The following is a 27671-nucleotide window of genomic DNA, read 5'->3' as shown; positions in this document are numbered from 1 at the left end:
CGTATCGCTCACTATGAATCAGTTCGTGCATAAAATGCTTCACCAACAACACCATAGCAATTCTGGACGGCTATAGATGCAGCGTGGTTCACTATTCCTGCAGGAGACTTCCAACTACTTGCTGAGACAATGTGCGCTATCCCGAGCAAAACGAGATGCGACACGATATTAGGAGATATCCTGTGACTTTTGAAACTTCTGTGTAAAGTAGAAACAAATATTTATTGAATGCGCTCTTCATTGTAAATCAAGTGTTCCGTGGTAACTGCAACTTGTGTGAAGATAATGTACAACAGGCAGCAGTATGTAACACGTGTTTGGCTTTACTTTAACCCAAGGAACGAAACGTAACTCATTTTTCGCTTGACTAGCTGATGTAAGAAGGTGTGTGCTCTGCGCACCAATGCAAGGAATGTAATTCTCTTCTTGAAGTTGTATCAGAAGTAAATTACTTGAAACAAAAAACCTTTTTAATCATATTTGAAAAACAATTGTGGTCCTCATGATGTCGTCCTGAACGTACGAAATTATTATAAACACTGCTAATATCAAAGTCCGCCGTTGCTTTCGCTTGTAGTAGTTTCAAACATTGCACGTAATTCTATATCGGGTCGTGGGGTTTACAGCACTGGGCTTTGTTTTTACTAACATTGTTCTGCTCTTAACCCACATATACGAGCTGGAGGCTGGAGGAGGGTATGAGAACATAGAATCAAAAAATAAAGTCGTAAGTCAGTGGCGGAGAGGGGCTGAGGATATATCTGTAATGAGGTATTGGAAATACAACAGCACGAATTTTCACGTGCTTACAGATCCAAGCTGACATGGGGAAATTCGAGTTAAGCCCACGTACCGCGTCTGTATGAAAGAAAAAGATATCCTATGGTCTATGGGATGCATGTAAAGTGGTACCGACAACACTAGCCAGTCGCACTACAACATCGGCCACCAACTTGGGCAAAGTGCGTCCGATTCCCTCCCTCAATATCTGGAGGGGCCCAGAGGTTAGGTTAGGTTACAAGCTATAGTATGTATGACATAGGTTAGATTGTAAACTCCTTGCGAGGAATGGATACCACGAAGCTTCTGTTCTTGAAAACAAGTGCTGCAATGCCACCTTTGCTATTCAAATGGCACTGAATGCATGTGATTGTTCTATGTCTGTCCCGAAAAGAACGTTGAAAATACTGCACACACTGCCTACGAATATATGAGATGACGAGAGAAACCTTCTGTGATACACTGGACATGTTGTTGTGGTCTTCAGTCCTGAGACTGGTTTGATGCAGCTCTCCATGCTACTCTATCCTGTGCAAGCTTCTTCATCTCCCAGTACCTACTGCAACCTACATCCTTCTGAATCTGCTTAGTGTATTCATCTCTCGGTCTCCCTCTATGATTTTTACCCTCAACGCTGCCCCCCCAATACTAAATTGGTGATCCCGCGATGTCTCAGAACATGTCGTATCAACCGATCCCTTCTTCTGAACAAGTTGTGCCACAAGCTCCTCTTCTCCCCAATTCTATTCAATACCTCCTCATTAGTTATGTGATCTACCCATCTAATCTTCAGCATTCTTCTGTAGCACCACATTTCGAAAGCTTCTATTCTCTTCTTGTCTAAACTATTTATATTCCATACAAATACTTTCAGAAACGACTTACTGACATTTAAATCAATACCCGATGTTAACAAATTTTTCTTCTTCAGAAACGCTTTCCTTGCCATTGACAGTCTACATTTTATATCCAGCCTACTTCTACCATCATCAGTTATTTTGCTCCCCTTTAGCAAAACTCCATTACTACTTTAAGTGTCTCATTTCCTAATCTAATTCCCTCAGCATCATCCGACTTAATTCGACTACACTCCATTATCCTCGTTTTGCTGTTGTTGATGTTCTTCTTATATCCTCCTTTCAAGACACTGTCCATTCCGTTCAACTGCTCTTCCAAGTCCTTTGCTGTCTCTGACATAATTTCAATGTCATCGGCGAACCTCAAAGTTTTTATTCTTTCTCCATGGATTTTAATACCTACTCCGAACTTTTCTTTTGTTTCCTTTATTGCTTGCTCAATATACAGATTGAATGACATCGGAGATAGGCTACAACCCTGTCTCACTCCCTTCCCAACCACTGTTTCCTTTTCATACCCGTCGACTCTTATAACTGCCATCTGCTTTCTGTACACATCGTAAATAGCCTATCGCTCCCTGTATTTTACCCCTGCCATCTTCAGAATTTGAAAGAGAGTATTCCAATCAACATTGTCAACAGCTTTCTCTATTTCTACAAATGCTAGAAACGTAGGATTGCCTTTCCTTAATCTTTCTTCTAACATAAGTACTAGAGTCAGTATTACCTCACATATTCCAAAATTTCTACAGAATCCAAACTGATCTTCCACGAGGTCGACTTATATCAGTTTTTCCATTCGTCTGTAAAGAATTCGCGTTAGTATTTTGCAGTTGTGACTTATTAAACTGACAGTCCGGTAATTTTCACATCTGTCAACACCTGCTTTCTTTGGGATTGGAATTATTATATTCTTCTTGAAGTCTGATGGTATTTCGCCTGTCTCATACATCTTGCTCAACAGAGGGTAGAGTTTAGTCAGGACTGGCTCTCCCAAGGCTCTCAGTAGCTCTAATGGAATGTTGTCTACTCCGTGGGCCTTGTTTCGACACAGGTCTTTCAGTGCTCTTTCTAACTCTTCACGCAGTATCGTATTTCATCTTCATCTACATCCTCTTCCATTTCCATAATATTATCCTCAACTACATCGCCCTTGTATAGACCCTCTATATACTCCTTCCACCTTTCTGCTTTCCCTTCTTTGCTTAGAACTGGGTTTCCATCAAAGCTCTTGATATTCATTCAAGTGGTTCTTCTTTCGCAAAAGGTCTCTTTAATTTTCCTGTAGGCAGTATCTATCTTACCCCTAGTGAGATAACCCTCTACATCGTTACATTTGTCCTCCAGCCATCCCTGCAAGCCATTTTGCACATCCTGTCGATATCATTTTTGAGACGTTTGTATTCCTTTTTGCCTGCTTCATTTACTGCATTTTTATATTTTCTCCTTTCATCAATTAAATTTAATATTTCTGTTTCTACTAGCCCTCGTCTTTTTACCAATTTGTTCCTCTGCTGCCTTCACTATTTCATCCCTCAAAGCTACCCATTCTTCTTCTACTGTATCTCTTTCCCCAATTCCTGTCAATTGTTCCCTTATGCTCTCCCCGAAACTTCTGAAACGAGAGAAACCTTGTGTTATAGACTGGACATTGAAACCTAAAATAACGAACACCCGTCACAACTTAAAGCATATTAAGAAAAAGAGGTATATGTCGGTTAAACTTCTATTACTGTTATTCAGAATATCTGTGAAAGACAAGCATAAAGTTTAGGATAAGATACTCTTAACACCTAAAACACTGAACAGGGGAACACGTGTATCACATCTGTAAACCCCTTCCCACAACATAATCATCACCCTACTGGCATAAAAACTCTGGCCAATATTGACCTCACCACTACCCAAAATGATGCACTACGGTAACTACAGTAAGCGTAAGATACACCTGCCTTGAACAAATTGTTTAATGAGGTTATATTTTAGGCCTAATATTTCCCATAAAAATTTTCCTACTTGTGCGTTCCGAAATGTAGACGCAGATGTACATAAAACTGCGATTTTGGCCCACACTTTCGAACTATATCCCGAGCATGAAATTTTTCATACTCAGGACGCCACAAACTCTCATTCTTTCTTCGATTAAACTTCTCAGTTTCTCACAGTCCATATTTCGTGTGTCAGAAAGCCAGTCGATTGGACTGAAGAAAACATGCTGATCTGCATTTGACCGTTTGTCGTCCGAAGTCGGTACGTTCGGACTATGTGATCGGTTACACTGCGACTGCCTACATAGTGGCTTACTGATTTTTGATGATCGTCCGTGTTCGGCCGTTATCGGTCGGCGGCGAAATCCAGCGATATCGGTGCTAGTACGGCGCAACCTTAGACGGAGTCATCCGATCACAGAAGTACAAGTTATAATGACTTTCCGCTTCATGCTCTGTGCCCATGTTTCTTTCCCAGTTAGACAAACAGTTTACGCTTAATTGTTATTCTATCAAGTTTTGCCGTAATATTGAATGAATAAACATTAGTTGCTGTCTTGCGACTCCTTGACAACAACAAAACTAGGTTCACAGGAAAGCTTCTGTAAAGTTTGGAAGGTAGGAGACGAGGTACTGGCAGAACTAAAGCTGTGAGAACGGGGCGAGAGTCGTGCTTGGGTAGCTCAGTTGGTAGAGCACTTGCCCGCGAAAGGCCAAGTTCCCGAGTTTGAGTCTCGGTCCGGCGCACAGTTTTAATCTGCCAGGAAGTTTCAGCTACATAATATATATGTAACAACATGAATCCATGTCATTATTACGAGGGCAGTTACAGTAGAAATGTATGTACAGGAGACTAGTACACAAAAATATGTAATAATACGGTTTTTGCATGTACTGTAATTGGGTTTCCTCTTTTGATGCTAGTCAATTGTTAGGTTGATCATTACTGCGAAGGGCATTTAATTGTAAAGCATTATGTCAGGGTGAAAAACACTAAATAAATTACTTTTTCTTTCTTAACAACATGTGGGCAGTGTGTGTTCTTCCTTGGCTCGGGTATGAGGTAGAATGATACAGCATTTTTACATAATATAACTTGTATTAAAAGTTTTGTACAACTGTTTCCTTACTCGATTGTTCTGTCTGAGAGAGCGGCAGCTGTGTCATTTGCGAAGCCTCTGCTGCGGCAGCGGCGGGGTCTGTTTACGCTTGGCGATGTGTATCTCGTGTAGCCGTCTCGCCCACTTGACTGGAGATGCGCCTCGTGTGGTGGCCCGTTTAATTATAGAGAACGAAGTCGTGCATCGGATGCTGGTACCTTAGATGTGGCGTCCCAGTGCTTGTCTCCTCTAAGCGGCCGCGTGTGTCAGTGTTGTGCGTCGGCCAGCGGAGCGGCGCGGCGGGGGAAGGCCAGTGTCCCGGACTCGAACGACGGACTCCAACTTGCCAGTCCTCGGCTGTCCGATCTTCATCCCAGCTCACAGGTGACTACTGATGTGAGGCCGTCTCCTTCCCGTCCTCACGAGTCACCCGGGTGCGTAAAATCAGACTTCAAAAACCTTCTAACTTCCGTCTTCTGGCGGCGAGGCTGCTGCTTGCTATTCCATTACACTTGGTGCTTCTGTGTACGATGTAGTCTCTTCCTGCATAACGGTCTTCAGCACCGAATCTGAACTTAAGACTACTACTCTCGGGTCCACTGCATCTCACGTATTTATTCACTTCAGTTCACTGGAGGTGAACGACTTCACTGTCGTTACCCCTTCTGTCACGTTGAAAAGCTTCTCAAAGAATCTTCTTAACGTCAGTCATTGGCTCTTGGAATGTAGGCGAGGGCCTTTGATCACATGTGACAATTGAGAAACACGTGAGCCGGTTGGGCGATGCCCTGACGGCTGAAACGACAGCTTCCGCTTATGTAGGGAGGGCGATGGCTTCTCCTGACGTGCTGACTTCATGGTCACTGGCTCTTCTGTCACTGCTGCTCTGCCCGCTGTTTGACAGTGTGTAATTCTTCTAAACTAAACTAAGTTTTTCATTTATTTTCTAGTTTCTAGCCGGCCGGAGTGGCCGAGCGGTTAAAGGCGCTACAGTCTGGAACCGCGCGGCCACTACGGTCGCAGGTTCGAATCCTGCCTCGGGCATGGATGTGTGTGATGTCCTTAGGTTAGTTAGGTTTAATTAGTTCTAAGTTCTAGGGGACTTATGACCACAGCAGTTGAGGCCCATAGTGCTCAGAGCCATTTGAACCAATCTAGTTTCTACTTCACTTCACATTGATTTCACTAATTTATTTACCTATCTTAAGTACCACTCAACAGTACAGAACGTATCAACAGGAGTAACGCTTAAAAATCGTTAATTTAGGTCTGTTAAGGCAGGTCATTTTTCCAATTCTATATGTTTCCAGTATCACATCCTGCTCCGATCATGTTTTTACGATTACTTGAGTGACGTTCTCCTACTCTTCTTCTCTTAGCAACAATGTCTTATGGCATAATTCTCTTCTATAATACAATTTGAAATTTGCCATAATGCTGTGATGCATGAGCTTTACTAAGGAGGTTACGTTAGGTGGAAGACAGATCAACATTATGAACCCGTTCTTTTCGTGTAAAATAGCACATAACGAATGAGTTGCTGGATTGTCAAGGAACAGCAAAATTTTCTCTCTTTTGCCATTCTTTGAGTGATGGGCTTCAATAACCCATTCGTTGAAAATCGTACTGCGTAACTTTTGTGATTAACACGTATGTAACGGCGCAGTTTCTTACTTTTGCCATTGAAGTGCACAAGCAATCGATGACTACCAGTACCACTAGCACCAACTAAGGCATTAAGACGATCGTTGCTTGTTTTAGGACTTAGTGCTGATAACTGACGACATGAAGCAATGGTTTTCCTTGGCAAAGTTTTCCAGCTGAGCCCAGTTCCGTCAGCGTTGTAAACGTTTTCGAGAGCATAATCTTCTCCTTTTTTCTCTTTGTATTTGAAGTTCATGAATGCCGTGTCTTGAGGTACAGTGCTTTAATCACCCGGTGCTTACTTTAAAATTGGACTGCCCTCCAACATTTTCATTAAATTGAATTGCCTATTCACATAGAATGGAGCCAGTGATATGTTCCTCTCGTGTAAAGCGCTTGTAAACAACATCATCTAGATCCGCGTTAGTGGCGAGCTCCACAGTTTTACGATTTGTCGATCCATCAGAAGAATCAAGCTTAGATATAAAATTCGGGATGCTTGTCTTTCTTTTTTATATCCGTAACTGTCGACCTACGCATCTTGTACTAATAAGATAAGCTGGTTGCAGATTCACCTTCCTGTAACCTTCTATTACTTTCGTATTTATCTCTGATATAAAGAACACGTTTACGTCTAGCTATTTCATATCGCAAGTTTACTGTACGCGGGAAAGTTGATACAAGTGGTTGCAACAGGGAGGAAAGGGTTACTACTGTCGGCATCTAACAACAAATATTTCTTCAGAAATATTCGCTGAATAAATGGATTTTGTCTAGTAGAGTTTAGAGGCAGGAATTGACTTTGGCGCCTTCGGTTCATATTTAAAAAAATAATAATAATAAAGTGACGCATTCAACATTAGTTACTGCTCTTTGTAAGCAACAGACAGAAGAGTGGGTGCCTGGCTGTTTCATTTACTTCTACGTACTTCAGAATGTGTAAGACACTTCATGATATGTCAGTACCTCAATGCCTCAGCAAATGTCACAAGCAATGTGATTTCAAGAACGTGTAGATAATCCACCTTATTGAAGAGTTATGTGCAATGATCATACATGGCTCAGTTTGTTGATGTAAAACTTCTTATCTGTAAACCTGAAGATACATAGCAGTCACTTCGAACATCGGAATCTCCATACTGTCAACTACCTTCTGATCTATAAGACTTGCAAAGATTAGCAATAGGGTTCTGTTGATTGCAGGTCGTATACTGGCTGCAATAGTAGCTCCCTTTTTATTTCCCCTGAAGGCAGAAAAGGTGTAAAGGATCATGCTGCAGTTTAATGCAGATTGCAGTGTGCCGTAGCACCATGAAAGTAATACAATCTTTAAACACGAATGTATCAGTGGAACTGCAATATGAATAGATCACAGAAGTAGCAATTCCATTGGTAATTATACACATCAAAAAACATACTGAATCACCCCCGTTCCCAGAACTCCTCAAGATAGACCTTGACTGTGGACGTTGTTTTACAGGCACAGTCGCTTTGAGTGTTCAGAGATGTCACTAAACCCGCCCACAGCTGTAAACAACCTTGCATGAGCAGCGCCTATTAGATGGAGGGGGTTCGACAGCCGATCAGTTACAGTCATTCCACCAGGAAGGAGGTACAAGGCTCGTGTTGTCTGTGGTTCAACCACGCCTTGACGGACAATACCGTGGTTCGATCGCGTCCCCATTGTTACTCTGTGCCAGGAAGGGCTCTCAACAAGTTAAGTGTCCAGGTGTCGAGAGACAGTAGATGAGCGCTACCTACGGATTATGGCGCGGAGGAACCCTGACAGCAACGCCACCATATTGAATAATGCTTTTACTGCAGCCACATGACGTCGTGTTACGACTCAAACTGTGTAAAGTAGGCTGCATGATGCGCAACTTCACTCTCAACGTCCATGACAAGGTCCATCTTTGCAACCACGAGACCATGCAGCGCGGTACAGATGGGCCCAACAACATGCCGAATGGACCGCTCAGGATTGGCATCATATTTTCTTCGCCGAAAACTGTAGCATATGCTTTTAAACAGACAATCGTCGGGAACCTATTTGGAGCCAACCCGGTCAGGCTGAATGTCTTAGACGCACTTTACAGCGAATGCAACAAGTTGGAAATTCCGTGCTGTTTTGGGATTGCATTACGTGGGACCGATGTCCGCCGCTGGTGGTCGTGGAAGGCACCGTGACGGCTGCAAGGTACGTGAATGCCAACCTCCGACCGATAGTGCAGCCATATCGGCAGCATATTGGCGAGGCATTTGTCTTTATGGACGACAGTTGGCGTTCCCATCGTGAACATATTGTGAATGACTTCCTTCAGGATAACGACATAGCTCGACTATAATGGCCAGCATGTTCTCCAGATGTGAACCCTATCGAAGATGCCTGGTATAGATTGAAGAGGGCTGTTTATGGACGATGTGACCCATCAACCACTCTGAGGAATCTACGCAGAATCGCCGTTGAGGAGTGGGACAATCTGGACCAACGGTGCCTTGATGTACTTGTGGATAGTGTGCCACAAGGAACACAGGCATGCATGTACCGGTGTGTACTGAAATATGTACCACCTCTTAAGGTGTCGGTGTATGGTGGTACACCATGCAATGTGTGGTTTTCATGAGCAATGTCGATCTCTATCCCAATTTTCTGTGCAGTTTCAGGAACTCTAGGAACCGAGGTGATATAAAACTTTTTTTGATGTGTGTATTTCACCAAATCGTGACGGTTGATACAAGAACGTATACAACCGTCAGTACGTGAAACACGTGGCATACTGGACTACCATATAGGAAAGAATTAAACAAAAAATATTATGTGTGCATTGGAAAACGCTGGAATATTTAACGAAACGATATTGTTACGAGGTCAGCGAGCTTGTTATTCAGATGGACTGACAAACGTCGAATATTTTATCGTGTGCCTCAAAACTATCAACTTCACCGAACAACAAACGTTAAATTTCATCATACGTAAATTCACGGTAAACATCTGAATATGCCGCTAACAGTATTAGTTCACACTGCGATATACGAGACGAAATCGCACCACACATTTGTAGCACGTGGCCTATGACCAACAGAAAGCCACTTCAAAGCAATTTAACACATTACCGGCGCATTGAAAGCCGCTGTATCCAGAAGCACAACCCTGGAAAGAACAGAGATAGCTTTGTGTGGTTCACACAGCGTGCACGCAGCGTAAACTCGCGACCGCTCTCGCTACCAATTGGCTACTGCTGCAACTCGGAAATTGTCTCCCTTCATGTATCCCTCCTCGGTAATTATTCAGTCTGAAACATTCAGTTATCGATCGCTTCGTAGAGAACATCTTTGCAGTATACTTTCAATATCCAAAAGAAAGATTGCAGTCCATAAAACTAATGGAAAGCCATATAATTAAACAGAAGGGACGTATGGTGATCCCTGAGGAGGTTTCACATAATCTCTACTGTTTCTGATCTACATATATAATTAAGGAGATAAACTGTCAGAGTCTTGTAAAGTCATCATATGTTCAAAACGAATTGATAAATGATTTAGCCAAGATACCATAATGATGTGAAAAGTGACATTTGTCTCTAATGAAAAGTGCGAAATCGTCCGGAACAGTACGGAAAGGAATGCGTTGAATTTCAGTAAGACGATAAATTACAAGAATCTAAAGGCTGTAAACTCATTTAAGTTTTATGGATTACAATGGGTTTATTGGCAGAACACTTCGAAATTGTAATAGGGTTACTAAAGAGATGCTTACGCTACACTTAACCGCTCTCTTCTGCAGCATTGCTGTGCGATGTGGGATCCGCGTCAGATAAGATTGACTGAGGGCATCGAAAAACTTCAGAGAAGGGCAGCAAGTGTTGTTTTACCACGAAATAATGGAGACAGTGCCTCGGATATGATACACCCATTGTGATGGCACTCACTAAAGCAAAGGCGTTTTTCGTTACGCAAGGACATTCTCAAGAAATTTCAAACACCAACTTTTTCCTCGCAGTGTGAGAATATTTTGTTGACGCCCATCTTCATAGATATCGATGAACATAGTTCCGAAAGTTGTCACTGTGACAATAAATTTTCGAAGTTTAGCTCATTACTTGAGAAAACATTAACCTCAGTATTTCGTCATACTTGCTGCAATAATCACTTTACTTTGAACGTGTGTAGTCACTGGTCGAACTGAAGTTTTGCATAAACATGGCCATGTATAAAACATTTCTCTCTGCTCTTTCGTAATACTGAGTAATTGACTGTAGATATCTCCCACAGGGCTGGTTCATTCATTTCCATTCACTTCCAAATCTACAAAGACTGCTGACCTAAGTAAAACCATGTTGTTGCCAGCACATAATCTTGATCATGTTGAAATGACTCTTATTTTAATGGCCCATGAAAACCACCTCTGCTATATTATTACACGTTTATTGCGTTGTTCCTAGGTTACCTTCAGAATGTCGACATGTGTTGCGTAGTTTTTTTGATATGTATATTCCGGCCTCCGAAGAGGAAAATTGTTGCCAAAAATTTCTCTTAAGGATTTCGATGGGTAGAAGATCACATTCGTCTTAAGGATTGCCATTCCACATGGCTTATCATATTCATGATAAAACCTCGTGAAAATATAAAACTAGCCGCCTATCCTTGAACTTTTTCGACAAACTCTTGCAATCTCAATTAGTGATGAATCCGTAATACTTTTCTCCAGTAGAGGTATGAATAGTTTCTAAGTCTGACCCATAAAACACGATGTTCGGTTCACCTTGGCTATCACATTTTCTAAACAGTCATTCAAATATTTCCCTCCTAACTACAGACCTTTTTTTAAACGGATAACTTCTAAATTTGTTTCATTTATCACGCAACAGGAATTGAATGTGCTTGTGTGGTGAATGTGGGCCAATGACATTTTCTCTAGATTGAGGTGTTTAAATGCCTCCGTGTTGACTTCATTATATGGTCTAAGCTATGGCATCATGCACAAAAAATCCAAGTGGACTGCTCAGATCGTCTCCTAGATCATTATACATATCAAGAACAACGAAGGACAAATTGAATTTGCTTGAGGAACGACAGGTATAACACCAGATTCACTAGATGAATTACTGTCAATTAATACTCAATATTAAGTTTCTGACTGAAAACCACAGATCTTATCGTAGACTTTAGACGGTACTCCATAACGCAGTTTCATTAAAAGTCAAATGTGAGGAATGATAGCAAAAATATTGTAGAAATATAGGAATAGTGAAATCACATGATTTCCCCTGTCGACAACGTACTTCGTATGTGTTTCACAAGAGAGAGATATATTCTATGTTTACTTTGGCGACTGAAGTTGACTGAGTAAACAAAGACCATCATATTCCAAATTAACTAAGTTTGCAGTTGTTCTTCATTCTAATTCTAGAATAATTACTGCATCTTCTTTCGTGAAAATTTCGGGAGACTGAGTTCAGTAACTCTTCCTTAGTGGTGCTATCTAGTCTAACACTCTGCTTGTTATCACGCAGCGATTAAACCGATTTTCTTGTGTCACTTGCATACTTTACTTACGACCATAACTTATTAGGATTTAGCGACACGATTTCGTCGTGGACGTTACTGTAAATATGTCGCATTGGAGTTTGTACGATACGGCGTTTCTTCATTCTTTTTTCCAGGTACAGGATCATTTTGGTTTTGAAACTAGTGAAATCTGCAGGTTTTCTGTAGTGGGAACGATTCCTCACAGTTTCTTGTGCGAAACTGGTTCACCTAATTCATACAGACACGCCTAAAGTTAGACACTGGCTCATTCCTAAGACGGAGAAAAGTCGGGACACCTGACTGAAGTGAGGAGTGAAAGTGATGTAAAAGCAACAGAGTAATTGCACTGAAGATAAACTGTCACTAAAGTTGTTCTGAGCTGTAGACCGCATTGGCAATGTATAAAATTCTCTGACCTTTTGGCCAATTTTGCAAACGGCCTTCCTCAGGGCTTTGTCTAGAGCAGTCTAGCGCAGTACAAATCCCTGAAGAAGGCAGTTTGCAATAGTGACCGAAACGTCGTACAATTTTATGTACGGACAATGCTGTCAACAGCCCAGAAAAATTTTATTGATGCATTCTAGCTCAGCTCAGAGCCCTCAAGATGGCCATTTGCAATAGTGGCTGAAACATCAGGCAATGTTATATATTGACAATGCGCTTAACAGACCAGAAGAATTTTATTGACAATGACAAAGGCTGCCGTAGCCAACGCTTACATTAATATGTACTATGTGGTAATAAAGTATGCAAACACAATCTTGTAGACATTCATATGATATGTGACCACCCTTCGCCTTCATGTTGGCTCGGTCTTCGCTGAGGGCAATTTCAATTTGGTGCTGAATGACTGTGGAGATATTGCAGCCCTTTCCTCGTTAAGAGCAGAAGACAGATAAGACTTTGGACGTTGGACGTTAGCGTCTGGAGCGAAGTCGATACTCTATAGTTCTTCCCAAAGGTCTTCCATTGCGTAGAGGTTGGGACTTTGGTCACAACATTCCATTTCAGAAACGTTGTTGTCAGTGAATAATTGCTGACATATGCTCCTTTATTATAGAATCGACTGTCACGCTGACAGTCATCGTCTCCAATCAGTTGCTCCACTGTACTCGGTACACAATACTGTAAAAGTGCTCAATATCATTCCGCATTTAGCAGGAGGCTACAACCTAAACACGAAAACAATATCCACACATTAATAAAATCTTCTCCGTATTTCACAGCTGGCACTTCACATGTGGCAGCTAATGTTCTCCATGCGTGCTCCAAATCCAAATCCTTGCAGCAGAATGCTACATTTCATTGTAAGATTTATCACTCCAAATCTCATGTTTCCAGCCATCCACTGTCCAGTGGCACCACTTTTCACACTCACCTCAAACCTAGTTTAGGGCTGGCCCCAGAGATATGTGGCTTATGAGCATTTGGTCGAGCATTGTACGCATGTCTTTTTAACTCTCTGAGAACATTCATTGTGCTAGCTGATCTGTGGTTGGCACTGCGAAACACGTGAGACTCATTCCATGCGATTTTTTGCGCTCATCCTGCGTTGTGCTCGATACTCCCTGTCCGTCAGTACATAGTGTCTGCTTGAATTTGGTTTAGCTGTGGCTTTTCCTCTGCGTTTCCACTTCACATCATATCACGCTTAGCAGACTTGGCAATCATCAAGAGGACAGGAATGTCGATCGTCCATTTGTTACTCAGATGATATCGAACTACTAATGCACATGTCTGGGAAATTTGGTGGCCAGCGGAAGTGTTTAAATTCAGAAGAGTTTCCTAGAGCTACTCTGTAGCAATTCTGGACGTGTGCGGTGTCGCATGGTCCCGCTGGAATTGCCCAAGTCCGTCGGAATACAAAATGGACGTGAATGGATGCAGGTGATCAGACAGGATGCTTACGTACGTGACACCTGTCTGAGTCGTATCTAGACGTATCATGGGTCCCATATCACTGCAACAGCACACGCCCCACACCATTACAGAGCCTCCACCAACTTGTACACTCCCTGCTAACGTGCCGGGTCCATGCATTCATGAGGTTGTCTTCAAACCCATACACGTATATCCACTCGATTCAATTTGAAACGAGACTCGTCAGACCAGACAACGTGTTTCCAGTCATCAACAGTCCAATGTCAGTGTTCACGGGCCCGTGCTGTGTGTTGACGTCGTGCAATCATCAAGGGTATACGAATGGGCCTCCGGCTTCGAAAGCCCGTATCGATTATGTTTGTTGATGGCCAAGCACTGAAATTTGCAGCAATATGTGGAAGGGCTGCACTTCCGTCTCGTTGAAAGATTCTCTTCAGTCGTATTTGGTCCCGTTCTTTTTCCGACTGCAACGATGTCGGAGATTTGATGTTTTACCGGATTCCTCATATTTACGGTACGCTAGTGAAATGGTCGCGCGGGAGAATCCACACTTCATCGCTGCCTTGGAGATGCTGTGTCTTCTCGCTCGTACGCCAACTAAATACCACGTTCAAATTCAATTAAATTTTGATAACTTTTCATTGTAGCAACAGGAACCGCGCCAGACACTTGTTGCCTTATATTAGCGTTGCCGAACACAGTGCCGTGTTCTGCCTGTTTACATATTTCTGTATTTGAACACGCATGCCTATGCTAGGTTCTTTGGCACTTCACTGTATTATTATTAAGATTCAGAATCATATATTTATTTTTCAATGTAGTCACCATTAAGGGGCTCCGGAACGCCCTATACTTGCAATGTTAAAATAACGCTTATAAATTACATCTTTCCTCACAAAGCATTTGAGGTAGGAAGTTGAACTTTTTACAGATTATTTATAGGAATATGGGCTACAACTTAACACAGGGATTTTACAAAATTTTAGTTCAGTTATTAAAGATGATTTTTTTTTCAATTGTAATGAAAATTCACAACACTTTTTTTGCAATTTTTTATTTATATATTCAAAAATATACAGTTTTTTGGAAAAAGGCTGTGTTAAATTATGCAGAAGGTACTGTGTAACATTTACTGAAAGTTTGAAACAAATATGTTTGGAAGATCCTTAGAAAACATGTAATTAGTATGAGAAAATAAAAGTTTTGGGATTCGAGCGACAAAGATTGGATTAACTTTTTAGTGCATTCCAGGTCCATAGGATGGATTATCTTCATCCTCTGCAAACTCCTCCTCTAGCTTCCTCTTGTTCCTCCTCCTGTTTACTCTTGCTTGTATTTCTAGACTCTTTACAGCCCTGTCTGCAGCCCGAAGGCGTTCCTTGTCTAAAGCAAGCATCGCTCGTACCATGTTAGAGCATTCGGGAGGACGACGGTTCAATCCCGTGTCCGGCCATCCTGATTTAGGTTTTCTGTGATTTCCCTAAATCACTTCAGGCAAATGCCGGGATGGTTCCTCTGAAAGGGCACGGCCGACTTCCTTCCCAATCCTTCCCTAATCCGATGAGACCGATGACCACGCTGTCTGGTCTCCTTCCCCAAAACCAACCAACCAACCATGTTAGAACCTATCTTCATTCCCACATTTCTAAATACCTTGCACCTTAAGATGTTGCCATCATTGTAAGTCGCAACAGCATCATACACACGAAAGTGAAGTGTTTCTATTCCAACAAATACAGTCTTGGGGATTCTCGACCATATAACACTATTTACACTTTCATTGGGGTTTTGAGTTTTTCCGTGAATACACTTTTTCAACAGCGATATATATTGAACCATCACAGGTTAGCCACAACACTTTATCTCACATCACTAAAATGTACCTGATGAACACGGACGTTAATAATAACACCATTTGACAGCAGTTTAACAGCGCCACAGTGGGTCACGCCCATGTAGAACACATTTCAAAAAAAAATTTAAAAATAGTTGTAGTCTTCGGAAATGAATAAATTATATATCTATTAAAAGGTAATAGTCTGCAGATTCAGAAAACGCAAAAAAGTAAAAATTGAACTTTTCATGATTTTGAGCCCTTCCGGAGCCCCTTAAGACTAACACATTTCTCCCAACATGTAATACGTTATTTCACTCCGTCACTGAGAAATTCTTTCGACCTTTTTCGACTACAGGTCTAGAGAGCGGCCTATACGTCATCGTCCGAGTTGTATTGATTACCCTTGAGGTGCCCCTTGAACAGGAGAACCTCACTGGAGTCATTCTTCCAGCAGTTAAAAATTCAGTAGCCGTAAGTTGTTTATCTCGCGTTGGCATTAAACTAGATCGCGTTCCATACTTCTGCTGCTGAAAATACACCGCATGAAGGCAAGAACACTCAAACAATGCATGCGTATAGAAGAGCAAGTTACTTTCGACATGCCACGTTGCGCGTTCCTCAAGATTATTTAGGTCGTTTTCTACAAGTACGTTTGTATAATTTTTCATCTTAGCTTCACATATATCTCCCTACCGATTATTTATAGAGAGGAGACATTTTGAAATCTCGGGTGGAGAGTCGTCCAAAGAAGTTTGACTTTCTTCCGGTGTGCGTCAGGAAAGTGTGCTCTGACTGTCGCTGTTCTTGTTGCATTTGGGGCACGGCGAATAAAACATGTTTTCGACTTAAGAGCTCCGCAATCCGGTCCTGAAGGTCTATTCACTCAGAGTCCTCCACTGAGTAATCGTTTGTAGCTGGCGTCATTTGATTGCGGCACGGAAGGGTACGTGGTCATAACAACGTTCTCCCCGCTGTTGCAGTCTCATTGACCTCGCAGACGTTACCTCTCACTCAGATAGCTCCTTAACTGGCGTCACGATTCTGAGTGACTGAGTTTCAGCCCCTCCACAATAGAAAATCAATGACAGTACAGCTTTCCTTGCCATTGCCAGTCTACATTTTATATCCTCCCTACTTCGACCATCATCAGTTATTTTGCTCCCCAAATAGCAAAACTCCTTTACTACTTTAAGTGTCTCATTTCCTAATCTAATTCCCTCAGCATCACCCCACTTAATTCGACTACATTCCATTATCCTCGTTTTGCTTTTGTTGATGTTCATCTTACTCGTATACCCTCCTTTCAAGACACTGTCCATTCCGTTCAACTGCTCTTCCAAGTCCTTTGCTGTCTCTGACAGAATTACAATGTCATCGGCGAACCTCGAAGTTTTTATTTCTTCTCCATGGATTTTAATACCTACTCCGAATTCTTTGTTTGTTTACTTTTCTGCTTGCTTAATATACAGATTGAATAACATCGGGAAGAGGCTACAACCTTGTCTTACTCCCTTCCCAACCACTGCTTCCCTTTCATGTCCCTCGACTCTTATAACTGCCATCTGGTTTCTGTACAAATTGTAAATAGCCTTTCGCTCCCTGTATTTTACCCCTGCCACCTTTAGAATTTGAAAGAGAGTATTCCAGTCAACATTCTCAAAAGCTATCTCTAAGTTTACAAATGCTAGAAACGTAGGTTTCCCTTTCCTTAATCTTTCTTCTAAGATAAGTCGTAAGGTCAGTATTGCCTCACGTGTTCCAGTGTCTCTACGGAATCCAAACTGATCTTCCCCGAGGTCGGCTTCTACTAGTTTTTCCATTCGTCTGTAAAGAATTCGTGTTAGTATTTTGCAGCTGTGGCTTATTAAACTGATGGTATGGGGCGTATAAATTCTCGGCCACTCGTGTACTAAATTATTCTCGTCTCGGTATCACAGCCTACTCCACGAGCCTGTGACACCCGGAGCGACGTCTTGGATTGCAGTACAGGGTCCGCTGTTCGACTCTTGATTCACGGAAGGGCCGTCGCCAGGGCAGGGAGCACCGGAAAGAGACCACGGACAACGTGAGCTGCACCACCGCGTTTTCTTAACAGTCGTACTCAGAGACGTCGCTTAATGTGACTACCTGTAAAAAGTCTGAACAGCCACTTTTTGCATTGTGGATGTGTAGAAAGAGATTCTGGAATGTGCCGACGTGGACGTGGAGCCATGCTGCCTCCAGTACCACTTCACTAGGTTTCTTGGGCAGTATTCATTGTGCGAACAGCCCCATCATGGAGGTCCCACATAATCTCTGTTGGATTTAAATCCGAGGTGTCTGGTAGCCAGGGGAGTACAGTAAACCGATATTGGTGCTCATCGAACCACACACGTGCACTGCGAGCTGTGTGACAAATTCCATTGTTCTGCTGGTAGATGCCATCGTGATGACGATAAGACAGAGAGCGAGTAGTGGTGGACTTGGTGCCTAGGGAATAATGCAGACATTTGTTGATCCATTGTGGCTTCCAGAATGACGAGATCAATAATCAGACGCCGGTCTGAGTGACCGAGCGGTTCTAGGTGCTACAATCAGGAGCCGCATGACCGCTACGGTAGCAGGTTTGAATCCTGTCTCGGGCATGGACGTGTGTGATGTCCTTAGGTTAGTTAGGTTTAAGTAGTTCTAAGTTCTAGCGGACTGATGACCTCAGAAGTTAAGTCCCATAGTGCTCAGAGCCATTTGAACCATTTTTTTTTTCACTCTCAGGATACTACGTAAACATTCCCCAGACCATAACTTTCCTAATCTTGCCTTGACCCATCTGACGATTATACACTCCTGGAAATTGAAATAAGAACACCGGGAATTCATTGTCCCAGGAAGGGGAATCTTTATTGACACATTCCTGGGGTCAGATACATCACATGATCACACTGACAGAACCACAGGCACATAGACACAAGCAACAGAGCATGCACAATGTCGGCACTAGTACAGTGTATATCCACCTTTCGCAGCAATGCAGGCTGCTATTCTCCCATGGAGACGATCGTAGAGATGCTGGATGTAGTCCTGTGGAACGGCTTGCCATGCCATTTCCACCTGGCGCCTCAGTTGGACCAGCGTTCGTGCTGGACGTGCAGACCGCGTGAGACGACGCTTCATCCAGTCCCAAACATGCTCAATGGGGGACAGATCCGGAGATCTTGCTGGCCAGGGTAGTTGACTTACACCTTCTAGAGCACGTTGGGTGGCACGGGATACATGCGGACGTGCATTGTCCTGTTGGAACAGCTAGTTCCCTTGCCGGTCTAGGAATGGTAGAACGATGGGTTCGATGACGGTTTGGATGTACCGTGCACTATTCAGTGTCCCCTCGACGATCACCAGTGGTGTACGGCCAGTGTAGGAGATCGCTCCCCACACCATGATGCCGGGTGTTGGCCCTGTGTGCCTCGGTCGTATGCAGTCCCGATTGTGGCGCTCACCTGCACGGCGCCAAACACGCATACGACCATCATTGGCACCAAGGCAGAAGCGACTCTCATCGCTGAAGACGACACGTCTCCATTCGTCCCTCCATTCACGCCTGTCGCGACACCACTGGAGACGGGCTGCACGATGTTGGGGCATGAGAGGAAGACGGCCTAACGGTGTGCGGGACCGTAGCCCAGCTTCATGGAGACGGTTGCGAATGGTCCTCGCCGGTACCCCAGGAGCCAGAGTGTCCCTAATTTGCTGGGAAGTGGCGGTGCGGTCCCCTACGGCACTGCGTAGGATCCTACGGTCTAGGCGTGCATCCGTGCGTCGCTGCGGTCCGGTCCCAGGTCTACGGGCACGTGCACCTTCCGCCGACCACTGGCGACAACATCGATGTACTGTGGAGACCTCACGCCCCACGTGTTGAGCAATTCGGCGGTACGTCCACCCGGCCTCCCGCATGCCCACTATACACCCTCGCTCAAAGTCCGTCAACTGCACATACGGTTCACGTCCACGCTGTCGCGGCATGCTACCAGTGTTAAAGACTGCGATGGAGCTCCGTATGCCACGGCAAACTGGCTGACACTGACGGCGGCGGTGCACAAATGCTGCGCAGCTAGCGCCATTCGACGGCCAACACCGCGGTTCCTGGTGTGTCCGCTGTGCCGTGCGTGTGATCATTGCTTTTACTGCCCTCTCGCAGTGTCCGGAGCAAGTATGGTGGGTCTGACACACCGGTGTCAATGTGTTCTTTTTTCCATTTCTATTAGTGTAGTAGGGCTGTACAGGCCAACGGCCATTTCTCAGATGGAGTATGTGACGTGATTCATCTGGAAAGACCACGTGTCGAAACTCAATGGACATCCAGTTTCGATATTCTCGTGAAAATTTCAGGCTTCCTCGCCAGTCAACAGCATCCATCACGGGGGCATAAAACAGGAGCTTTCTGTTGAGGCCCAAACGCAGCAACGTACGCTGAACTGACGTTGACCAGACGCTGTCAGTAGCGCCTTGGTTCATTCGGGCCATCAGTAGTTCAACATTTACACGTGCATGCGCCCGTACACTTCTACGCAGCCGTCGTTCACCTCTTTCATCTATAGCCCACGGTACACCACAGTTACCTCTCGCCGGTTTTCGACAGTGCCATTTGGCCATTCACGGTATGCTTTAACCATGGCGGTATGTCAACAGTTTGCAATCCTAGCCATTTCCGATATGCTTCCACGCTTGATCCAAATGCCAATACTCGCTCTTTTGAACGTCACATAAATGGCCGCATTTCCGCGTGACAGTGAATATACTCTTTTCCCTCCCACACCTCTCCCCATCACCTGACAAGCTTTATATACACTTCAGTGCTATTTCTGCACCTGCTGTCTGTGAGTGGTTACTGCACTGTTACGTCGAACCAAGCGGGGTCACATTAATGTGACTGGACTGTGTAGTAATCTCAGAATTCTTGCACGTCATGCAGTTATCTGTCGTTAAGCACTGTCTAAAATAAAACCGTACAAATATGTAGGGACATCTTTGTACAGTATGAAATAGGTAAAGAGGTTGGCAGTTTGCTTTAAATGGACGTACATGTAAACATCATGTGCTACACTAAACGCAGTAGTATCGTATGTTTAGAATATAAGTTAATCAAAATTTGAGTCATTCAACGCAGGAATAAGATGTAAGAGCATGAATACTGTGCTTAATGTTGGTGGAAGACTCGGGTTCATTGTCGAAATACGGGGAAAATGCAATGAATCCACGAATGAGAATGCTAACCAATTACTTTTGCACTCCAAGTATGTTTGTGGAACACATACCAGTTAGGGTTATCCATCACAAATGGTCGCAGGCTTATCTCACTCGCGAGAGATATCACGAAAACTCTGAATACACTTTCTGTCTTGGCAGAAACCTCAGGACAGGCCCCAACCATCTCTGAAAACAGATGCTAACCACACTGTCCAAGGCTGATTACGCGGTTCCTAGAAAGGTTATTAAGTGATGTATCTAGAGACATTCTACAGCCCATGACCAATCACTCCCGTAGGATCAGCGGGTAAGCAATTCTACCATATGGTCTCATGAAAGTACCCTCTACCTTGCACTTCACGGTTGTCGGAACAGCATTAATATAGATGTACATGTAGACAGCAACTCCAAACGATGTCTTATGTTTCTCAGTTGGATACCGCCAAGGTTGGTGGAACCTGTATCGGCGAGATTTAAGTGAGATGATCACGGCTAATGATAGTTTGCCAGTGTCTGTCGCCAGTAACAGAAAAGATAAAAGAACATAAATTTTCCATAGCTTGATTGTGTTTGCTTTCTTGCGACATCTCATAACTCTTCTCTGGCAGCTAACGACACCGTCATCACCATTATGTGTCAGAATGCTCTGAACATCTAGATATGATGATTAAGTCCCATACTGCTTCATAGAGCGTAGGGGAACGATGCGGGAGATCCGCACCGTCGTACTAGGCAACGTCCCAGTGGAGGTGGTTTGCCCTTACCTTCCTCCGACCCTTATGAGAATGATTGAAGATGATGAAGAGGACACAACAACACCCAGGCCTCTCGAGGCAGGTGGAAGTCCCTGACTCCGCCGGGAATCGAACCCGGGATCCCGTGCACGGGAATCGAGAAAGCTACCACGAGACCACGAGCTGCGGACAACAACTAGCAAAAGTCTACATAATACTCGCTACGTTCCTTCAATCCTTCGATCTGTAAAGGACAAGACGGCGGATTGGTAAAGCACTGGACTTTTATAAGGGGAGGCCACGCTTCAAATCCTTGTCTACTGATAAATATTTATATTTTCCTTTCTCTAAATAGGTTAAGGCGAATACTGGAACAGTGCGTTTGAAAAACACACAGCCAATTTCCTTCCGCATTAATCCCCAATCAGAGTATGAGCTACTGAATCTAAAATGCCTTCGTTCCTTCCACTGAACATAATAGTATTCAGCACATCTGGGAGAACACAGATCGAAATATGAGTACTGTTTCTGGTCAAAACTGTTTCGGCGATCGTGAACCCAACTGTTAAGTTGTTGAAGGAAAAGAATACCTAAGTAGCTACGTACTTCTTCACTGGATTTCGGGAGTCTGGCGTTATCTGTCCAGGCTGATTTGTCCGCTTTGTAACTCAGTCTCAACCCAAGGTCATCTGTAAGTGTCTTCGTCCATTTACACATGCCTCCAGAAGGCAGATGAAGAGATCTGGTAATGAATTGTCTCGATGTTCAACATATCAAAGTTCCTTCACAAATTTCTTCTCAATTTTTCTAAGGTTGTCGTACTGGTAAGTGTTGATTTCACAAGATTTACTGTCCTGTGGTCTTCGCTCTGTTTGGTTAATGTCTGGTGGAGGGAATATCTCTTTGCTGAGTGGAAGACCGTGCAATTATTATTTATATACTTACTATGCTATTCTTTAAAATAACACAAGAATGAAGAGTAACTGGTTCTTGCTCATGCTTCTCTCTTCCAAGGTATGTTAACATGTCGGCGAATGAACTGCACTGAACCTAAAGTTCCTTTTATTTTTCTGTATCTCGTTTCACAGTTTCCTGCTACAAATGGTCACCGTTAACCACTAGTTTATCATTGTTGCGCGCAGACCTTATGTCCCATTCTGACGTAGGTAACACAGTGATTCAAAGTATAACTTTCATGGCGTAAATGCATCTCTACTCTTATTTTCACAAATTTATTTTGCTTTGGTTTTAGGTTCATGATAACAAGCGTTTTGTGTAGATCTCGGTGTTTGCCTTTAGTATACTTCACACTAATTTGAACAGAATCACACTAACAAGCGAAACTCCCAATCGCACCCCCGCAGATTTAGTGGTAAGATGGCCCAGAGGAGAGCCCGTCAATAGCTTGACTCAGATCAAGCATGAAAATAGGAATAACTGCTAAAAATGCAAAATAGAAGCAGTGACCGGTCCAAGCTCAAGATGTGTAGATTGATCGAATTTGATTAGCAACGGTGTTGAGGTTATGTGATTACGGTGTTGGACGACGTACGGGGGGATACGTGTTCAGATCTCCCTCGTGCGCCATGTGTATATAATTTTTTTCTGAAAAATATAAACTATACATCCAGTCATTGACATGTCTGTTCGCTGTATTCAAATTTGTATTTGTGTTTTGGTGTAGGGTCCGTCTGCAATAACAAGGTGTTAACGTACGTACCTCCTAATTGTTCTACACAAGCACCGCATGTTACTATTCTTGCATTCCGTTTTGGGAGTTTTGACTCTTGAATTTCTTTGTAGAAAATAGATCATATCTGTTTACTTGTTGTTTTCGTTTCTATCAGTGGTATATGTGAAATCTCGGCTGCCCTCACTATTCACCACAATTACTTGCTATGGGAATATATTTAAAACGTGACACATGTTCTGTAACCAATTTACGGTATGTATGACAATTGCCAAGGCGGCAGAAGGAGATCAGACACGCCAGTGACTGGACAGGCAGTTCATAAAAGCACTCCGTCTTCAGGCCACAAGTGGCCCATCGGGATCATCCGACCGCCGTGTCATCCTCAGTTGAGGATGAGGATAGGAGGGGCGTGTTGTATGCACTCCGCTCTGCCGGTCGTTATGATTTTCTTTGACCGGAGCCGCTACTATTCGGTAGATTAGCTCCTCAATATCACGAGGCTGAGTGCAACCTTAAAAAATGGCAACAGCACATGGCTTCCTGTATGGTCACCCATCCAAGTGCTGGCCACCCCCGACAGCGCTTAACATCCGTGATCTTACGGAATCCGGTGTATCCACTGAGGCAAGGCTGTTGCCACAGACAATTCATAAATTTGTGAACAAAAAATTGCGTAAATAGGAGATTTGACCAAGAATCTCCCGGTTAGCAGTTCACTACCGTAACCACACAATCACAATGCAGGCGTTTCGAGGCGTATCTACAACATCTAATCAAATTACAGCATTTAGAAACAGGAAAATTCAATATAAAGACAGGCTTTACACACCACTGGTGCGACTAACGTGATAAGTTATTTGACAACCACAGTTATCACCACGCGGAAATGTTTATTCTATAATATTTTTGCCCATGGTTGCACGGTTTTTGGATTTAGTAACTAGTCAGCCCCACTCTGGTTCTATGACTCGCTGCGCAGATGCACTGTATACTTCCTCCGGCGGAAACAGTCATTATACTCCGAGCGATGTCGTGGAAGTTTTCCGTGAAGCGAGTTCTGTATTTTTATCTGTAAAATGCAATATACGACGGCTGACAATAGCCGAAGCGGCTTTGTATCGTACTGGGTGACGTACACTGTTAGTGCTTTCCAAAGCGTGGTTCGCTTGTGTTAGGTGTGCTGCTGTGGCTGTGATTTTTGACGCGTTGGATAAACACAATATTACTACATCACCCGCAAGTACGAATGGTTGGCACGTGTCAAGAAAGATTGTGATTCCATCGGGTACTAGAAACTATTTCTTGCTAATTAACTAACTTCTTGATTAGATGAAATGACCACAATTAGCTACTATTTAAATTCATATAAATTGATGTTGGTAACATGTTGTTGCACGAACTGTTTAAGCACGAACGTGTAATGGAAGCCAGTGCATGATTGATAGCAGCCACGTTGGAGCAAGATTGTCCGGCATCCATTCCACAACCATCGAAGTCCTTCTCAAATGGTGATCTAGTGTTCTTAATTGCTAAACGTTTTACATTATTATCAGCTTTTGCCAATTCTTCTGAAGCTCGTTTTCATATATTTGCTATTACAAAATATCATTGAGAGATCTATTTTACAGTTGTTGATGTGTTCATCTTGTTTCTGCGACAAGACACTTTTTGGCAATTTCGTGAGTGCTTTAACTTATTTGTTTATTCTTGCTCAAGACTCGTAAGTATTTCACTGACAAGGCAAACTCGCCATCTCGCAGAACTTAAATTTAGTTATAAAGGGTCCCAGCGGATAGCACGTCAAAAACTGTACACAGACCAAGCATGAAAACAGGACGGTGTACAGAACTGTGGAAAAAAAAGCAGAACACAAAGCGAGCGGTCTAAGCTCAGGATGGGCAATATCGATAAAATTAGAAGAACCACACCGTCGTGGTTGTGTCTTTACAGTCGTGGACTAGCGAAGTGATAGAACCGCATTGAAATCTCCCAAGCGGCCTTTTCCCTTTCACAAATTTATGAACTTTACGTCCAGTCACTGACGAGTCTGCTACGTTTCTGCAGTGTTGGTAACTATCGTACTATACATTGATAATACAGTACAATGTGAGACATGTGGGAAGATTATATTGCCGTCAAAGCTTCCAAAACGTAACGCAATATTCGTAACATGTGGCTCTTGTGTAGAACAAATAGGAGGTAGCTACATCTGGAGGTTCCTTCCTTACGCATCGCTGATGCAAACGGATATTGCACCTAGACACTGACACAAATTTTAATACAACGAACAGACACGTCAAGACAAGTGGGCAGTTTATTATAACTTCGTGAAAAAAAATATGGGGGAGATTTGAACACAGATCTCCCCCTTCGCAGTCCAACTCTTGAACCACATAACCACGACGCCGTGTCGATTCACATTATCTGGATGTTGTACATCTTAAGGTTGAACCGTTGACTGTTTCTGTTTTGCTTCTTTTTTCACAGTTCAGTACACCTCCTACCTGTCTCTGTGCTAGATCGGTGTTCACCTTTTGACAGGCTACCCTCTGAAGGTTGGGGGGGGGGGGGGGTGCGGAATTTCCCTTATGAGACGCTCTAAAGAGAGGACTGAAAAAGCTTTCTGTTTTCTTCTTTAAGCAAACGTTCAGAGTTCCCTTATTGGTAACTTAATCTGTCGATCTCGTCCTTTCATCCACATGACCGCTGCCTCCACACATGTAAAAATATTCTCCATAAGACGATACATGGAACGTTCGTGAACATGCACGATTTTGAAGTTTTCCACGGCACTTTCATGCAGTAATATTTTCACGGTTTTCTTGCTCCATATACTCTCTTATACTTGTCGCACGCAACGGCCGCGAATGCTGCAAGAAATCCCTTAAGATTTAGTGACAACACAACCAGTGTTGAAAAATGCTAGAATGAAAACCCTTAAGTAAAATACCACAGAACGAGTAGGTAGCGAGCCTACTGCAATACTGTAAGAAAAAAAAGAGAGAGAGGTAATTGGCATGCTGCCTCCAGTAGGTTTCTTGGCGCCAGAAATGCCAGCCCTCTTGCACCGCTCGCACGCTCCAGCCGGCTCCCGCCTTGATGAAGCCAATTTGTGCTCGTACTCCATCCTTGCGAAGGAGAAGAAACACGTCACTTGCTTATTCCGCAGAGGACGCAAACTAAATTGGCCCTTTTTATCTCGTGTTCCTGCGATGAGCATCTGAAATACGATGCTGTCATCGAATCCTCTGTTGCCTTGCATTCCAAATGTAAATCTCCACTCAGTTTTGCATGATTACTAGTTTACAAGTGAAAAACCGCGTTTTGCCATTCCATAGCTAAACCTCTCTCCAGCATCAGGCATCACGAGAATATACAAGAGATATTTCAGAGTCCTCGATATACAAATGTATCTACATTGGCTTCAGAACTCGCCTCGGATACAAGAGCAGTGACAACAGCATATATAACAGAGCATATGAAAAGTTGAAATGGAAAATGTTGTAAGTCCCATGTTTTTTTTAAAAAAAAACGATTTTCAGTGGTATGATATTCTCGGTACTCTATTGCACGTCCCAAAACTTATTCCTAGTGTCAAATCATGTTTCAAACATATAATACTACAAGGTGCGTCGGCGTCGTGTTTGTGCCGTGCAGTGATTTCCTCAGTAGTTCTAAGCACTATGCAACTTTGTTCCGCTGGATTAACACACTATTGTTGAGTGAACTTAAGCTGTGAACCCCTTCATGTAATTCCAGTGCACACAACTAAGTTCTTTCATTTTGGAGATGCTGCTCAAACACCGTTTTCAATGCAAGCTTGCAAATTCTCGAAATGCAGCACGATGAATGGGTCTCGTACTCATCCATTTCAAGTAGCTATTAAACATTCTGACTCGGAAACAGGAGAATAGGAAGATGTCAACGTACGCAAAAGCAGATGTGTCCCATGCCGTACTTCACCTGAAAGACCGCCAGAGTTTATCGGTTGCCATCAGAAAGTCTTATTGCTACATTTTCAGTTCCTCCTGAAGAAGAGGGGGCGTTTTACAGCAAACATTGTGAGATATGATCGCAAGAACTGAGCGCAAGAAATAAAATACGGTGCCTCTGTATTCATGGCACTTTATAAAAGATCTTCATTTGTGTTTAGAACAAGTTATTTCGTCGGGATGACACACCGTTTCTTAATTTTATCCATTGTTTGAGTTGTATCTTCCCTGACTGTATTACTTTCATAATAATAAAGAAGAACCGCATTCAGCCACAAATTGTGATTTTATTAAAATCCACGATGCATTTAGAGTCCTGCTGTCTCATCGTCAAGTGCTTTGACAGTCTACATCAACTAGACATTCCGTTTAATTCTGAGCCTGGCAAGATCACATTTTTATATCAGAAAATTCCA

Source organism: Schistocerca cancellata, unplaced genomic scaffold (assembly GCF_023864275.1).
Source record: "Schistocerca cancellata isolate TAMUIC-IGC-003103 unplaced genomic scaffold, iqSchCanc2.1 HiC_scaffold_718, whole genome shotgun sequence".
NCBI classification, from domain to species: domain Eukaryota; kingdom Metazoa; phylum Arthropoda; class Insecta; order Orthoptera; family Acrididae; genus Schistocerca; species Schistocerca cancellata.
Note: the sequence above shows the minus strand (reverse complement) of the source record.